General features: G+C 41.8%; 1 protein-coding gene across 6 annotated transcripts in view; it reads right to left on the bottom strand.

Moving 5' to 3' along the window:
- Nucleotides 1–7,983, bottom strand: part of Ralgapb (Ral GTPase activating protein non-catalytic subunit beta) — a 90,458-nt gene extending 82,475 nt beyond the window's left edge. For 2 of the 6 annotated variants that reach the window (XM_076930148.1, XM_076930149.1), the window contains exon 1: nucleotides 7,723–7,978. The gene's annotated coding sequence lies outside the window, so the exon portion shown is untranslated. Of the gene's footprint in view, nucleotides 1–7,722 lie in introns of all 6 variants that reach the window. The other 4 variants (XM_034494223.2, XM_034494225.2, XM_076930150.1 and 1 more) reach the window with 3 other exon arrangements.
- Nucleotides 7,984–12,197: the final 4,214 nt, after the last annotated feature.

Genomic DNA, 12,197 nt, shown 5'->3' with positions numbered 1-12,197 from the left:
AGCTAGCACATGCAATGCCCAAAGAGGACAGAAAGTGGGCCAATTCCTCTGAAACTGGAATTACAAATGGCTTGTTAGCAGCTCTGTGGTGCTAGGAACTGAATACCTACCGTTCCTCTACAAAAGCTCCAAGTGCTCTTAACCTGAGCTATCTCTCCAGTCCCTAAAAAGTTACTTGTCCCCTGTGTCTGCGTACCCAAAACTGGAAAAAAACAAAACAAAACAAAAAAACCAACCACCCTCAAGGGACAATAGCTTGTTTCACTGGTGTTGGGAGAATTAAAGAATATTTGGGACTTGTCCTAGTTAATAGTAAGGGACCAGTGAATAATAGCTATTCACTGGAGCAAAGTATATATCATAATAACAACTAGACAAATATATATGACTTCAGATTAGAAAGATGAAAGATAAGATATATTGTGAAAGATGAAAGAAAGTAGTACTATTACAATTTAATACAATAAATTTATGCTAATCTTCATGTTAGAGAATTAATAAAAATGTCAGCATCCTGATACTTGTGACAATTCAGTCACTAACAGAAACCACCAAATTGAGTCAAGCTGTGATTATGCACACCTTTAATCCAAGCCCCCCAGAGCCAGAGGCCTGTAAGTTCAGGGCCAGCCTGGTCCACAAAGGGAGTTCCAAGACAGCCAGGACTACACAGTGAAATCCTATATCAAAAAAAAAAAAAAAAAAAAAAAAAAAAAGAAAAAGAAATCATCAAGTTGACTCATTCAATAGTTAGTAACTATCTATTACATACAATGGACAGTGTTAACACCAAGGAGATGACTAAGAGATCCACATCCTGTTTTCAATTAGTTACAGTTTAACACACAATAACTATAATACAAACTGGGACATTAAGGTGCTAAATGCAAAAATTATAAGAAACCATAGAAATTCAGGGAAAAGACTACTTTTGATATAAAGAGAGTGAACTGAAAACCAGGTAGGTTCAGGGTACAAAAAGGATATGGAGCATACAAATTGGATACTGATTACAAAAAAACTGGATAGATAGGAATGAGAGTTAAGAAAGGGCAACCATAAAAGAAAAGACAGTAATAACAGGGAACAGAGTATAATGTAATTCTAACACTGGAAAGACCAAGGTAAAGACTGCGAATTCAAAGCTACCACAGTAAGATCCTTCTATTTAAAAAACAAAACAAACAAACAAAAAAAAAGCAAGAAGAAAAACAAAAAACTAAGTAGGGCTGGAGAAATGGCTCAGCAGTTAAAAACACTTAACACTCTTCCAAGGGACCTGAGTTCAAACCCAAGCACCCATATTAAGCAGGTCACAACTGCCTGTAACTCAAGCTCCAATAATCTGAAATTGATACTCTCTTTCAGCCTCCCTGGGTACCTGCACAACTATGGCATATACATTCACAGACACACACAATGACTGACTGACTGACTGACTGACTGACACCCACACCCACATACACACACACACAATTTTTCTAATGTTTTAAAACAAATCCACATCGAAACAAGATGCTCAGAGTGAAAAGGGAAGATTATATTGTAGACAGTAATAGGATTTTATTTGAAAAAAGGCCAGACATGGTGGTATATGCTTTTAATCTCAGAGCTAGGAAAGTGGAGGCAGGTCTATCCATGTGAGTTCAGGCTAGCCTGGTCTACATAGTGAGTTCCAGGCTTGAAGTAAGACCCTGCCTCAAAAAAAAAAAAAAAAAAAAAAAAAAAAAAACCACCTTTTTCCATTAATTTAAATAATTTTTAAAACGTAATCAATGCCCAATTTTGAAGGGCTTTGAAAGGCAGGATTAGAGATTTATAATTAATTCAGTAAAAACTGGAGGCAAGGCCTGTGAGATGACTCAGCAAGTCTACGGACCTAAATTCAACCCACAGAACCCACGTGGTAAAAGGAGAACAGAATCCTACAAGTTGTCCTCTAACCAAATATGCATAATGGCATACACTCACTCAATTAAAAAATAAAAGCAAGAAACTAGGTATAGACTGTGTGTGGACAAACTAAAACTTTGCAACAAGTAAAAATACAAGTACATCCAACTGCAGATATGGGATATGGAAAATTAAACCAGAAGCTACCCTCCAAGGAAAATATACTCTAGCGACACAATGCATCTGCTCCTTCTGCAATCACACCACCAGCATTCCTATACAGTGTTCCAGACGAATTCTACACACTTTGTCTGTCAGAAGCAGTGGGTGTAATAGAGGGACTGAATAGCCATCTGGGAAGAAGTCAGTAAATCCACTTCCTAAATACCAATATAAAGATATTCCAGGGGTTCAAGTGTGGTTTCAAGACTGTCACACACCTCTACACAGGATTAGACACTAGAGTGTGCAGCTGTGGGGAGTCATGCTAGAAGCAAATACTATAGGAACAAGATAAAGTGCACCCTGTTGATCACTAGTGTCCTTCTTAACTCCACATGGACCCTTTTCCAAGTATCTTCTCTAAAGGTCGTCATTGTATGACTTTGTGCTGCTTACCAGCTTACAGCTTTTAAGCACCCCATATGTAAGTTCAGTCTAAATGACAATAACCAAAACAATCAATACAGTGGTGACCCACAAAGGCCACAACCTAATATTAGTCATCAACTGACTCAAACAATAGTCATTCTATGTATTCTATATAGCAAACACAGTGAGTACCAAAATAATAAACTATTCCCAAGGAGCTTCAAGTCAAACTATAAAGAACGATTGTTTGCAAACTTCCTGAAGTAAATCTAGAGATCAATTATATCGCTAAGCAAATATTATTAAACAACTGTATTATCAGGTTATCCTAGGATTTAAGTATGTAGATATAAACAGAATGCAATGACTGACCATGACAAAGTTTTATAATGATTAAGATAGAAATCAATGAGACATCATCACAAAATAGCATTTAATATGATCAATGATGTGATCAGCTAAAAAGCAGATTAGAACTACTGGAGATCTTGACTTGATAATAACATGCCTTTGTGTAGTAACTGTAATTGACCAATTTCCAAGAACTTTCACAGGTTACTTCATTTTATTCCAATAACTGTTTAAGCTAGAAAGACTCACTAGCCATTAGCAAAGGACACAAATAAGACTACAACTCATTCAGGGTCACATCAGGTAACTGCAACATCAGGACAAGAAACGCTACCTCTTGCCTCAAGGTCCAATGCTTCTGACTCTGTGCCTCACATATAACCTTGGACAAGTCACTCTATGTTTACTTTCACAGTCTCCCTGTTTCTAAAGCAGGGTGAGCACCTTCAGTGCCTATCTAGAGTGACTTGGGAGAAGGATCAAATAAAGCAGCCTAAGTCAACAACATACTTGAGGAAGTACAAAGACAGGTACATGTTAAAACAGGGTAAAGGGTAGCAGTGTGCTACATAAATAAATAAAGTGTCACTGGATCTTAAGGCACAAGTGCACACAAATTCATCCATATGATGTTATGACAGAAGGACCCCATTTCTTGATTCTGTTGTGGTCTGAATGATTTCACAAGGCAAACATCCATCAAGCTGGTACTTTATAAAGAGGGGGATGGTGTCACCTATGCACTAGACTGTAACTGCTAGGGATCCTATCAAGCTCTTGAATTACCGGAGACAGACAAGTTCTGCCTGCATTTCTTCCCAGAGATAAAAAAAAAAACAAAAACAAAAACGATTTTTGCTAGTCTATGAAAGAAAATGTGAATACACTCCTAGCCCCGGCCAGAACTATCACAACTGTTCAGGACTGATATTCCCAGTATCATATCTATTGGCACGGGTAACTATGAATTTAGAACTCAGTTCCTTTACTGCATTTAAAGTGTTTAGTAGGCACACAGAACTAGGACAAAGCATACTGAACTGATCAGACATGACAGAAATTCTATTTCACAGGGATGTTTAAGATACTATACATTTTATTGCAATTCTAACTACAGAACTTAAGTACAGAAGCTGTGTCTTAAACTCAATACCCCTAGTTTCTATAACAAAATGCTTGTCACATACCGAACATTCACTACAGTTCTAATCTTAAATACTTAAATACAGATTCCACTGTTTAGCTTTCCCATCCCCAGTTGTTTCTCAAGAAAAAGAGCATGTCACATGAGGGCTAGCAGGGACAACATGGAGGAGGATAGTCTAGAGTGTTTCCAGTCCTGAGTATCCTAGAAGCTTTAGGCACAACAATTTATCTATAAAAAGTTAAAACTAAACTACATAGACACTACTTCTAAAACATCTTGGGAAAAGGAGGTGAGATAGGCTCTCACTATACACCTCAGGGTGGACTCAAACTTGTCCCAATTCACCTGCCTTATCGGAGAGAATAGGTGTGAACAGAACAGTCAGCTTAAAGCTATTTTATACCGTAAGAATCATTCATTCTGTCTAAAAGACCTTTGATTATGTCCAGAACAATACTGACAGGTACCTCAATTCAGACATAATTCTTGCCAAATCATAGGCTACTGTGATTACAGCTACTTTTGGTCACTAACTGAGTATGTGAACATTTTCACCCATACACTGAAAGGCAACTAAAGACCTTAACTTCAAGCTTAAAAAAACTGACTTTCTTCCATGTGCCAAGACCAGAACTAGATACTCTGTCCATATCTGATCAGAGAACAAGGGCAAGTTTCTTGAGAGGCTGAATTTAACACCTTTCATCCCATCACCTTCTCTATTAGCCTCAGCCTAAGAATCAAGCAAATCGTATAACAGAGTGAAACAAGAGAACCTTCTCCTGACAATATTATACTGTAAAAATTACTTTATAAAATATGTATTTTTATTCAATCTATACACTTCACATTTAGCTGGGAAGAAATATCCCATCTAAGCATGCTGGTACGGGCCTGCAATCCCAGCTACTTATGAAGCTGATACAGGAAGACAGTAAGTTCAATGCCTGCTTAAGCTATAGACTAAGTTCAAGATCAACCCAGATAGCTTGCATGACCTTATTTCAAAATAAAAAAATATAGCCAGGTATGGTAGCACATGCCTTTAATCTCTTAGGAGGTAGAGACATACAAACCTTTCTGAGTTCAAGGACATCCTGATCTACATAGCCATTTCTAGTTTAGCCAGGGCTACAACAGTCAAACCCTATTCAGAAAAAAAAAAAAAAAAAATATATATATATATATATATATATATATATATATACAAAAAAAATAAAATGGGAATCAAAACAGTGGTACAGCACGTGTATAGAAGGTCCTGTACTCAACCCCCAGTAACAATATAAAAAGAAGAAGAACCAAGAACAAAGGACTAGAGAGTTGACTCAGTGGTTAAGAGCACTTATCGGCTGCTCTGGTAGAGCACCCACGTTCAAGTTCCAGCATCTGCATGGAAGCTCACAACCAAAGGGATCCAGAGGATCTGACACCTTCTTCTGGCCTCTGCGAACACCAGACACCCAAGTAGTGCACATACATGCATGCAATCAAAATGTCCAAACACATAAAAATAAATTGTACAAAAAAGGGAAGAGGTACTAAAAACAGAAGCAATCTGAATTATTGCACTGACTTCCTTTAAAACTGGTAAGTATGTACGATAATGGCAGTTCAGACATTATGTACATTAAACTACAGCTAGTTTGTCAGCTGCTCTGATACAAAGTTTTACTGTCTCCCATCAGATGAGATGAACTACAACTGAGAACTATCCCATCTGCTTGTGTTGATACATACTCACAAGGCAATAGCATTTAGACAATACTCCTTTTAGACAATGAGGAAAGACCACATGCAAAACCCCAATGGCAATAAAAAAGTCTCACTATGGAACTGTTATCTAATATGAAAGTTAACATTAAAATTCACCAATGCTTCTGTTTTGTTTGGTTTTGTGTGTTGATTGGTTGAATGGAGATTTTTTTGAGGCAGGCCTCTGTATGGAGCCCTGGCTGTCCTGGCACTAACTTTCTGTGCAGAGCAGGCTGGCCGGCCTTGAACTCAGAGATCCACCTGCTTCTACCCTTTGAGTGCTGGGATTAAAGGTGTGTGCCACCTAACCCAGCTAAACCAACCAATGTTGCTGGAACATAGTCATACATACTGCCTTGTCATGGATAAGAATTCAACATTTTATTCATCTGCTGAATAGATGAATAAACCTAACTAGAGTATTCATAAGGAAAAAAAGGAAAAACCCATAAGCTAAGAACATCAAATATCTTTTACAAAAATAGGAAACAGAAGTCTCTGCGGCATGAGGTCTACGACATAAAGGGACTATAAATTGTATTCAAAAAAGGTTTGTCAGCCTCTATGTCAAAGCCTCTATACTCCAAGAGAGACCAAGAAAACATGGTCCCTGCCAGCAAAACTTATAGAAGAGTTAGAAGTACAAACACAGAAAACTATGTGGTCAGCTACTCTACCATAATGCCAAGGTGGGCAGGGCTTAGGGGAGCAGAGCACCTTCAAGAGAAGGAATGATTCGAATGAGAAAGTGTATGTATTTGGGTAGGGTGCTGAGAAAACATGGAGGACTGTATTGGAGAAAGAACAGTGTATGCAAAAGTCCAGAGGCTAGAGAAACCATAACCACAAGTGCTGTATATTAAAGAAAATTGCAAACTAACAGTTTTTGCAAGGGATGTATACATTTTTTAAAAGCTCAGCTGACTAAGAATCCATAATTACGTCTCACCCTCAAGGAGGCCTACCTACCAAATGGGTAGTCAGTGGACCTGAGGAAAAGTCCAGCACTCAGTAGCATCCTAGCACTCAGGAGGCTGAGGCAGTAAAATGGAGAGTTGCAGCAATAGCACAAGGGTGCGCTGGGGGGAGGGGAGTGACAATATGAATCTCTGCCAGTGGAATCCACACTTTTAACAAAACTGCACACATAAACTGGAGAGACACTCTTGGACTTCTGAGATTACATGCTTTCACAGTTGCCAAACCTTACTATAGCCCAGAACCACTAGGGGATCTCTGGAAAGACAAATACTAGAAAGATGCTAGTATTTGTCTCCCCCTACCCTCTAGGCATGGTGGTTTAATTAGTTTGGGGTGCTTTGGCACCAGGAATCTTTTCAAAACTCCCCAAGTGATTTTACCGTGCATCAAAGTTGGAGATCCAATGACTTAATTGGTTAAGAACCTGGACTGGACTGTCAAGGCTGCTTGAGTTCAAGTTACCCAGCTATATGACCTTGGGCACCAAAGGCACCGGATCGCTCTGGGCCTCGGTTGCCTGGTCCGTAGAATGGGGTAACAGTCCTGCGGTGCAGGTTGTTGAAGTTCCCCATCTGACCTGGGCCTGGCGGACAGCAAGCACTTGGCGGAGGGTGGCTGTTTACTCTCCTCCAAGCGTCACCGTGCCCCGGGCAGGAGCATCCTCACCGGACGGCAGCAACTCCACCAGCCCCTCAGTGGACCGCACTCTCCCTGGAGTTGCCGCCGCCACTCCAGACCCGCCCCTGTCCCCAGGCTGCCAGGGGAGCGCTCCGCTAGTCCGACCCTCCTGGGTTGGCTCACACCCGGCAGAAACTGCGGGCCAGGACTGTGCTCCCGCGCCCGGTGCGTCCACTTCAGAACCCAGGAATGCGCCTGCCAACGCCCGGCCCCGGGAGCACCGGAGGTTGAAAGAGCCCCTGCCTCGGTGGCTGCTGGGGGGGGCGGGGTGGGGGGGACACGGCGAGAGGGGAGGGTCCGGCCGCACCGCGCCGGCCGCCGCGTACCTGAGGCGACGGGCGGGGCCCGCATCGCTGGGCGGGCGCACCGCGGGCCGCACTCGGCCTGCCGCCTCACGCGACCCGCGCCATCCGGCCCGCGCTGCCACTGCCCCGGCCGGCCCTCCACCGGCGGTCAGTCCGTCCACCCGTCAGTGACTCTCACAGGGCGCCCAGGGGACGACGAAGACCGGTCGCTTGGCCGGCCGGCTGGGCTCCGTTCAAGCAACTTCCGATTGCCAGGGGCGGTGGCGTCAAATAATTCCCCAGCCGACAGGACTACTGCGCCTGCGCGGCGCGGCTGACCCGAGACTTCTGAAGGAACTGAGTGGGCAGCGTCAAATAAATCTCGAAGCCTGGAGCCGGAAGCTGCGCGTGCGCAGCCGTCCCAGAGGGCCGCGCGAAGCGCGATGGCCCACACCGCCCCCTTTCGGGCTCCAGTGGAGAGTTGGGGGTAAAGTGACGGAGAGCAAGTTACCTCATCGCGGCTCTAGAAGCAATCTGGCTTCTACTTGTTCTTAGTGCAGAAGAGCAAGGGGCTTCTCTGTGGAAAGTTGGCTACCATTCAGGCTAAAGGAATGTCTCACATCCCAGCATTGTAGCTCTTCCTTTGCGCAGACCTTATTACATGGGCGCAGCATTATTATGTGCCATCTCTTCGCCAGGCCTGGTGTGCTTTAAAAGGATGATTCAGAACCTGCCATCAAATGAGTTGAATCCGATCTAGGAGATAAGCTATTACTAGCGAGAGATACAAGTTCGAGCACCTGCAATGCACGGGATGTTTTGCAAACAGTACCACTGTCAATAATTTAGTTTCAACTTCCACGAAGAAAGTAACAACATTTGAGACGTACTCCCCACATGTCTGGCTGAGAGGAAAGAAGGATGGGGACGAATTCATAGAGGGCCTGGCCTTGTGACTGACCTTGGAATTCAGAGGTGGAGGGATCAGGATGTTAGGTTGTGCAAAGAACACGTTTGTGTGGAAAGCAGAGAAAACAGTGACTGTCACCCTCAGAAGAGACAATGAACCAAGGTGGAGTGAAGAAGAAACTGGTGCCCTTGTAGAAGAGATAAAACAAGGATTTCTTTAAGACCACAACCTCACCTACAGGAAGAGGGGAAGGGGTAGGTGACAATGTGCCAGGACAGTGTGTGGATGAAACAATATAGTTCAATTAAACATAGTTTTTGATAAGTGCTTTAGCAAACTCGGTCACTATTCCAAGCCCCTCTCCTTCCCATTTCTACACTGCAGAGGCCAAAGAGCAAAGCCCCTTCCCCTGCTTGACATCGTGCCAATGAAACAAAGTTCTAGTGGATAAAGCATAAACCAAAGTTCCAAGGGAATCCTAGGAAGTCCTGGGAAATTTTGTGCCCTTCAACTTTCCCCTATGTCATGATTGGAACCATGGTATGATACAAGGCCAGGAGATAATGTGGCAGCCATTCTGGGACCTTGAGGAAGATTCTTCTATAAATGTAAAACAAGGCAAAGAACCCTGCCTGAAGGTGATAGACCTTATTTATATCACAATCTATTGAGTTTTCTGTTACTCTCGACCACATTCCTAACACAGTGAATATGGAACATCTATGGTAGATCAGACAGGTAGATCAGACTGATAGGGTTGAAGATCATAGGGTGATGGGAATTAGAAAAGTGACAGATACAGTGGTCTGGGGACCTTTTGAAAGCACATGGGACTGCAGATATACCTTAGTTGCTGGAGTACTTGCCTGGTGTGTATGAGGTTGTGGGTTTGATTCCCAGCACTACACAAACCATACATGATAGCATATTCATCCTTGACCTTGTTACAGAGTGCTTTAGGCCAGCTTGGGCTACAAGAGACCATGTCTAAAAATAAAAATAAAAAAAACTACTTGGAAAAGTGAAAATACCTCTAGCCCCTCCACCTTGAGACTTTAATTAATGGCAGACCTAGTTCTTTTAAGGGGAGCTATGGGGGAGGGGGTTTCCATTCCTTTAAATGGGGGGAAGAAGTTGCATTCAGTTCCAACTTGAAGCTCCTAGAATTTCTTATCATTTTTATTTCACACAAAACAAATACTGTAAAAGAAAATAGAAGTAGAACAAATAGAAGTTTTAAAAGTCCTAACTCCCCAGCGAGGGTATTTTCACCTAAGGTCATTTTCACATATATCTGTAGATACGAATGTGAGCTGGAATTCTTTTCCACACTATAACATGTAGTTTAATCATGTTTTGATATTCTCTTTATTGATACCTAGTAATTGGACATGGCATGCATATTTATAAAGTCCAGTGTGACATTTCAACATATACAATGTATAGTAGACAGAAACATGTGTAAACGATGAATACTAGACCAGGTACTTTAATTTAGTGTCTTGATTCTGTGCTAAAATACTGACCAGCAGATTAGAGGAGAAAGGGTTTCTTTTACCTCATAATTCCAAGTTACAGTCTATCATTTGTGTGGAAGTTGAGGCAGCAAGAATTTGATGCAGCCATCCACATCAACAGTCAAGAGCAGATAGAAATGGCATGCATGTTTGTGCTGTCCTCAAGTTCACTCTTACTTAGTCCAAGTCACAAGCCTAGAGAATGGTTCCACCTACAGTGGGCCGGGTCCACTTGCATCAATTAATCAATCACAGGCCAATCTGATCTAGACAATCTGTCCTTGAGACTCTTCTCAGGTGACTCTAGAGTGTGACAAGTGGACAATCAAAACTGACCATCACACAGGGTAATTAGCATATCTATTGCATCAGACACTGTGTGTTGGAAAGGCTCAGTTGCTCTTCGGTGGGTATACTGAAATATTTCATAAATCACTGTCAACCGTGGTTATCCCACTATGCAAGGAAGAACATAAGAAGTTATTCCTCCTTCTATCCTACCCCATCTCAGTACCACTAGTTGCCCTCTCTCCATCTGACCCTCTCATGCCTTCCTCTACTTTCAGGCTAACTTTCTAGACTGTATGCTTGTAGGAGTGTAAAGCATTCATCTTTCTTCACATAATGACATCCAGTTCCAGTTGTTGTAAGGGTGGGATGTCATCTCTTTACTGCTCTTCACTATTCCATTGTGTCCACACAGCACACATTCCTGACTCATTTGTACATCAGTAGATATGGAGGCCGGTTCCATATCTTGGCTGACCTGAAAAGCTCTACCATAACATGCAAGGACAAGTGTCCCTTTGACATTCTGATTTAAGTTCCTTTACATGTGTTCCCTTCCACCCATGAGGTTGTTTATTTGATTAAATATTTATTTCTGCTTTTTTAAAAGGAGCTTTCCATAATGTCTGTAGTAATTTACATTTCCCCCTTTAGTGTATGAGGGTTGTGTTTCTGTTGCACCAGCACTTCTTTATCTTTTTAAATTTTTTTGCTTTGTGCATGCATGTTTTGCATGTTTGCATGTCTGCATGTCTGTCTGTGCACCAGTTTTGTGACTGGTGCCTATGGAGGCCAGAAGAGAATAGCATACAGCTGTCAGAATGAGTTACTGTTGTGAGCCACCATGTGGGTTCTGGGAATCGAACTCTTGTCTTCTAGAAGAGCAGGCAATGCTCTTAACTAATGATTCTCTCTCTCCGGCCCTACCTTTAATCTCTTTTACAATAACCATTCTAAGTGGGGTAAGATGACGGATGTCTTCTTATGGTTCCCATTAGTTCTTGACAATTCCACAATTAACCTTTTTTTTTATTGACTTGTTTGTTGGCCATTTGGCTAATGTTTTTTTTTTTAATGTCTACTCTTATCATTTTCTCATTTTAAAATCAAATTGATTGCTTTTTTTTAGCTATTGAATTGAGCTCCTTACGTATTCTACAGCTTGACCGTCTTTCTAAGCTGTATAGTTTGCAAAGGCTTCCCCCCCTCCCACAGGCCACATCTCTCTGTTTCATTTGCTGTGTGGGAGATTTGTAATTCAATGCAATTTGAGTTATAGTTTTTTTGATTTTGTTGTCTACTTCTGAAAAAAAAAAAAAAAAAACAAACCAAAAACTCTTCTTGAACCAATGCCCAGAGCATTTCACCCACATTTTTGTTTTAGTAGCTTGATTATATTTAAGCTTTTCAGTTGTTTTAATGTTTTGGGCTTTTTTCCTTAGGATTTTTTTTTTTAATGAGTATGAGTGGTTTTAGCTACATGTATGGATATGCATGCCTGGTGACTGCAGAGACCAGAACAGAGTATTAGATGCCCTGGAACTGGACTCACTCATTTGGCTGGAGGATGAAGAGAAGCTAAAAGGATGCACTGCTCTTCCAGAGGGCCCAGGTCTATTTCTCAACACTCATAAAGCAGCTCACAAACCTCTGTAACTCCAGTTCCAGAGAACCCAACCCTCTCTTCTTGATGCCAGGCATGCATGCATGCAGTACACACATACATGCAAGCAAAACACTCACACACATAAAATCAATCTTTTTTCTAAGTCAGTTGGCTGTAATCGTGTGCATTTCTTCCT

This window comes from Arvicanthis niloticus, chromosome 2 (assembly GCF_011762505.2).
Source record: "Arvicanthis niloticus isolate mArvNil1 chromosome 2, mArvNil1.pat.X, whole genome shotgun sequence".
In the NCBI taxonomy this organism is placed as follows: Eukaryota; Metazoa; Chordata; class Mammalia; order Rodentia; family Muridae; genus Arvicanthis; species Arvicanthis niloticus.
Note: the sequence above shows the minus strand (reverse complement) of the source record. Positions and strands in the feature narration are given on the sequence as shown.